Below are 6,654 nucleotides of genomic sequence, written 5' to 3' on the forward strand. Positions count from 1 at the left end.
CGATCCATTGCATACGAATTCTACACTTTTTCTGGATATGACTGGATGAAACCAGAAATATCCGGTTTTTTTTGTGTAACTCAATCCGGACTATTGTTAAAGCCTCTGTGTTTGTGTTTTCTCGATATTATCAATGGACTTTATTCTTTTGAATGCTTTTATCAGAGAACATTTAATTTCCTACCATTGAAATGCAAATTGGTTCATCATGGGAACACCAGCTCTACACATTCGTATTTTCTAGGGAGAAAGCTAGAGGAACTGCGGCAGACAAACATGATATTTCTGTTTGTATAGATGACATTTTATGCATTGCTGAAGTAAAAGACTTTGCTTTTCTCCAAACCATTTTTACTGTGATTCTCTCAGTCCATTGCATACGAATTCCACACCAATTTATCTGCATATGCCTTGATGAAAACAGAAATATCCGGTTGTGTTTTGGCTAACTCAATGGAAATATTGTGAAAGCCTCTCTGTTTGTGTTTTCTGGATATTATAAATGGACTTTATTGTTTTGTATGTTTTTTATCAGGGAACATTTAATTTTGTGCTGGGAAACACAAGTTGAATCCACATGGAGACACCAGCTCTACACATTCGTATTTTTGGGGAGAAAGCTAGAGGAACTGCGACAAACAAACATGATATTTCTGTTTGTATAGATGACATTTTATGCACTTGCCTAACAAAAAGACTTTGCTTTTCCCAAAACAATTTTAATTGTGATTTTCTCTGTCCATTGCATCCGAATTCCATACCACTTTGTCTGCATATGACTGAATGAAACCAGAAATATCCGGTTGTGTTTTGGCTAACTCAATCCCAGATATTGCTACAGCATCTGTGTTTGTGTTTTCTGGATATTATCGATGGACTTTATTGTTTTGAATGTTTTTATCAGGGAACATTTAATTTTGTACCGTGGAAACACAAATTGGTTCACCATGGAGACACCAGCTCTACACATTCCTGTATTCTAGGGAGAAAGCTAGAGGAACTGCGGCAAACAAACATGATATTTCTGTTTGTATAGATGACATTTTATGCACTTGCTGAAGTAAAAGACTTTGCTTTTCTCCAAAACCATTTTTATTGTGAGTTTCTCGGTCCATTACCTATGAATCCCATACCACTTTGTCTGGATATTACTGGTTGTAACTAGAAATATCCAGTTGTATAGTGGCTTACTATATCCCAGATATTCCTACATCTCAGTGTCTGAGTTTTCTGGATATTATCAATGGCCTTTATTGTTTTGAATATTTTTATCAGGGAACATTTAATTTTGAGCTGGGAAACACTAGTTGAATCCACATGGAGACACCAGCTCTACACATTCGTATTTTTGGGGAGAAAGCTAGAGGAACTGCGGCGAACAGACATGATATTTCTGTTTGTATAGATGACATTTTATGCACTTGCCTAAAGAAAAGACTTTGCTTTTCTCCAAAACCATTTTTACTGTGATTTAGTCTGTCTATTGCACATGAATTCCACCCCACTTTTTCTGGATATGACTGTATGAAACCAGAAATATCCGGTTGTGTTTTGGCTAACTCAATCCCAGATATTGGTACAGCCTCTGTGTTTGTGTTTCCTGGATATTATCGACGTGCTTTATTGTTTTGAATGTTTTTATTAGGGAACATTTAATTTTGTGCTGGGAAACACTAGTTGACTCCACATGGAGACACCAGCTCTACACCTTCGTATTTTCTAGGGAGAAAGCTGGAATAACTGCGGGAAACAAACATGATATATCTGTTTGTATAGATGACATTTTATGCACTTGCCTGACAAAAAGACTTTGCTTTTCTACAAAACCATTTTTACTGTGATTTTCTCGGTCCAAGGCATATGAACTCCGCACCACTTTGTCCGGTTATGCCTGGATGAAACCAGAAATATCCGGTTGTGTTTTGGCTAACTCAATCCGAAATATTGTGAAACCCTCTGTGTTTGTTTTTTCGGCATATTATGAACGGACTTTATAGTTTTGAGGGTTTTTATCAGGGAACATTTAATTTTGTACTGTAGAAACACTAATCTGTTACACATGGAGACACCAGCTCTACACGTTCGTATTTTGTAGGGAGAAAGCTAGAGGAACTGCGGCAAACAAACATGATATTTCTGTTTGTATCAATGACATTTGATGCACTTGCCTAATGAAAAGACTTTGCTTTTTCCCAAAACCATTTTTACTGCGATTTTCTCGGTCCATTGCGTACGAATTCTACACCACTATGTCCAGATATGACTGGATGAAATCAGAAATATCCGGTTGTGTTTTGGCTAACTCAATCCCAGATATTGCTACCGCCTCTGTGTTTGTTTTTTTCCGGATATTATCAACGGACTTTATTGCTTTGAATGTTTTTTAGCAGGGAACATTTAATTTACTGTTGGGAAACACTAATTGGTTCCACATGGAGACACCAGGTCTACACATTCGTATTTTCTTGGGAGAAATCTCGAGGAACTGCGGCAAGCAAACAAGATATTCCTGTTTGTATAGATGACATTTTATGCACTTGCCTAACGAAAAGACTTTGCTTTTCTCCAAATGCATTTTTACTGTGATTTTCTCAGTCCATTGCATACGAATTCCACCAAACTTTGTCCGGAAATGACTGGATGAAACCAGAAATATCTGTGTTTCTGGATATTATTGACGTGCTTTATTGTTTTGAATATTTTTTATCAGGGAACATTTAATTTTCTACCGTAGAAACACTAACAGGATCCACATGGAGACACCAGCTCTACACATTCGTATTTTATAGGGAGAAAGCTAGAGGAACTGTGGCAAACAAACATGATATTTCTGTTTGTATCGATGACAATTTATGCACTTGCCTAACGAAAAGACTTTGCTTTTCTCCAAAACCATTTTTACTGTGATTTTCTTGGTCCATTGCATACGAATTCCACACCAGTTTGTCCGAATATGAATGGATGAAACCGGAAATATCCGGTTTTTTTTTTGCTAACTCACTCCGAAATATTGTGAAAGCCTCTGTGTTTGTGTGTCTGGATATTATCGATGGACTGTATTTTTTTGAATGTTTTTATCAGGGAACATTTAATTTTGTACCGTTGAAACACTAATTGGTTCATCATGGGAACACCAGCTGTACACATTTGCATTTTCTAGCGAGAAAGCTAGAGGAACTGCGGCAAACAAACATGATATTTCTGTTTGTATAGATGACATTTTATGCACTTGCCTAATGAAAAGATTTTGCGTTTCACCAAAACCATTTGTCCTGTGATTTTCTCGATCCATTGCATACGAATTCTACACTTTTTCTGGATATGACTGGATGAAACCAGAAATATCCGGTTTTTTTTGTGTAACTCAATCCGGACTATTGTTAAAGCCTCTGTGTTTGTGTTTTCTCGATATTATCAATGGACTTTATTCTTTTGAATGCTTTTATCAGAGAACATTTAATTTCCTACCATTGAAATGCAAATTGGTTCATCATGGGAACACCAGCTCTACACATTCGTATTTTCTAGGGAGAAAGCTAGAGGAACTGCGGCAGACAAACATGATATTTCTGTTTGTATAGATGACATTTTATGCATTGCTGAAGTAAAAGACTTTGCTTTTCTCCAAACCATTTTTACTGTGATTCTCTCAGTCCATTGCATACGAATTCCACACCAATTTATCTGCATATGCCTTGATGAAAACAGAAATATCCGGTTGTGTTTTGGCTAACTCAATGGAAATATTGTGAAAGCCTCTCTGTTTGTGTTTTCTGGATATTATAAATGGACTTTATTGTTTTGTATGTTTTTTATCAGGGAACATTTAATTTTGTGCTGGGAAACACAAGTTGAATCCACATGGAGACACCAGCTCTACACATTCGTATTTTTGGGGAGAAAGCTAGAGGAACTGCGACAAACAAACATGATATTTCTGTTTGTATAGATGACATTTTATGCACTTGCCTAACAAAAAGACTTTGCTTTTCCCAAAACAATTTTAATTGTGATTTTCTCTGTCCATTGCATCCGAATTCCATACCACTTTGTCTGCATATGACTGAATTAAACCAGAAATATCCGGTTGTGTTTTGGCTAACTCAATCCCAGATATTGCTACAGCATCTGTGTTTGTGTTTTCTGGATATTATCGATGGACTTTATTGTTTTGAATGTTTTTATCAGGGAACATTTAATTTTGTACCGTGGAAACACAAATTGGTTCACCATGGAGACACCAGCTCTACACATTCCTGTATTCTAGGGAGAAAGCTAGAGGAACTGCGGCAAACAAACATGATATTTCTGTTTGTATAGATGACATTTTATGCACTTGCTGAAGTAAAAGACTTTGCTTTTCTCCAAAACCATTTTTATTGTGAGTTTCTCGGTCCATTACCTATGAATCCCATACCACTTTGTCTGGATATTACTGGTTGTAACTAGAAATATCCAGTTGTATAGTGGCTTACTATATCCCAGATATTCCTACATCTCAGTGTCTGAGTTTTCTGGATATTATCAATGGCCTTTATTGTTTTGAATATTTTTATCAGGGAACATTTAATTTTGAGCTGGGAAACACTAGTTGAATCCACATGGAGACACCAGCTCTACACATTCGTATTTTTGGGGAGAAAGCTAGAGGAACTGCGGCGAACAGACATGATATTTCTGTTTGTATAGATGACATTTTATGCACTTGCCTAAAGAAAAGACTTTGCTTTTCTCCAAAACCATTTTTACTGTGATTTAGTCTGTCTATTGCACATGAATTCCACCCCACTTTTTCTGGATATGACTGTATGAAACCAGAAATATCCGGTTGTGTTTTGGCTAACTCAATCCCAGATATTGGTACAGCCTCTGTGTTTGTGTTTCCTGGATATTATCGACGTGCTTTATTGTTTTGAATGTTTTTATTAGGGAACATTTAATTTTGTGCTGGGAAACACTAGTTGACTCCACATGGAGACACCAGCTCTACACCTTCGTATTTTCTAGGGAGAAAGCTGGAATAACTGCAGGAAACAAACATGATATATCTGTTTGTATAGATGACATTTTATGCACTTGCCTGACAAAAAGACTTTGCTTTTCTACAAAACCATTTTTACTGTGATTTTCTCGGTCCAAGGCATATGAACTCCGCACCACTTTGTCCGGTTATGCCTGGATGAAACCAGAAATATCCGGTTGTGTTTTGGCTAACTCAATCCGAAATATTGTGAAACCCTCTGTGTTTGTTTTTTCGGCATATTATGAACGGACTTTATAGTTTTGAGGGTTTTTATCAGGGAACATTTAATTTTGTACTGTAGAAACACTAATCTGTTACACATGGAGACACCAGCTCTACACGTTCGTATTTTGTAGGGAGAAAGCTAGAGGAACTGCGGCAAACAAACATGATATTTCTGTTTGTATCAATGACATTTGATGCACTTGCCTAACGAAAAGACTTTGCTTTTTCCCAAAACCATTTTTACTGCGATTTTCTCGGTCCATTGCGTACGAATTCTACACCACTATGTCCAGATATGACTGGATGAAATCAGAAATATCCGGTTGTGTTTTGGCTAACTCAATCCCAGATATTGCTACCGCCTCTGTGTTTGTTTTTTTCCGGATATTATCAACGGACTTTATTGCTTTGAATGTTTTTTAGCAGGGAACATTTAATTTACTGTTGGGAAACACTAATTGGTTCCACATGGAGACACCAGGTCTACACATTCGTATTTTCTTGGGAGAAATCTCGAGGAACTGCGGCAAGCAAACAAGATATTCCTGTTTGTATAGATGACATTTTATGCACTTGCCTAACGAAAAGACTTTGCTTTTCTCCAAATGCATTTTTACTGTGATTTTCTCAGTCCATTGCATACGAATTCCACCAAACTTTGTCCGGAAATGACTGGATGAAACCAGAAATATCTGTGTTTCTGGATATTATTGACGTGCTTTATTGTTTTGAATATTTTTTATCAGGGAACATTTAATTTTCTACCGTAGAAACACTAACAGGATCCACATGGAGACACCAGCTCTACACATTCGTATTTTATAGGGAGAAAGCTAGAGGAACTGTGGCAAACAAACATGATATTTCTGTTTGTATCGATGACAATTTATGCACTTGCCTAACGAAAAGACTTTGCTTTTCTCCAAAACCATTTTTACTGTGATTTTCTTGGTCCATTGCTTACGAATTCCATACCAGTTTGTCTGGATATGACTGGATGTAACTGGAAATATCCGGTTGTGTTTTGGCTCACTCAATCCAAGATATTGTGAAAGCCTCTGTGTTTGTGTTTTCCGGATATTATCCACGGACTTTATGGTTTCAATGTTTTTTATCAGTGAACATTGAATTTTCTGTTGGGAAACACTAATTAGTTCCACATGGTGACACCGGCTCTACACATTCGTATTTTCTAGGGAGAAAGCTAGAGGAACTGCAGCAAACAAACATGATATTTCTGTTTGTATAGATGACAATTTATGCACTTGCCTAACGAAAAGACTTTGCTTTTCTCCAAAACCATTTTTACTGTGATTTTCTAAGTCCAAAGTATATGAACTCCACACCATTTTGTCCAGATATGACTGGATGAAACCAGAAATATGCGGTTGTGTTTTGACTAACTC

The sequence above is a fragment of the Lepus europaeus genome, unplaced genomic scaffold (genome assembly GCF_033115175.1).
Source record: "Lepus europaeus isolate LE1 unplaced genomic scaffold, mLepTim1.pri SCAFFOLD_32, whole genome shotgun sequence".
In the NCBI taxonomy this organism is placed as follows: Eukaryota; Metazoa; Chordata; class Mammalia; order Lagomorpha; family Leporidae; genus Lepus; species Lepus europaeus.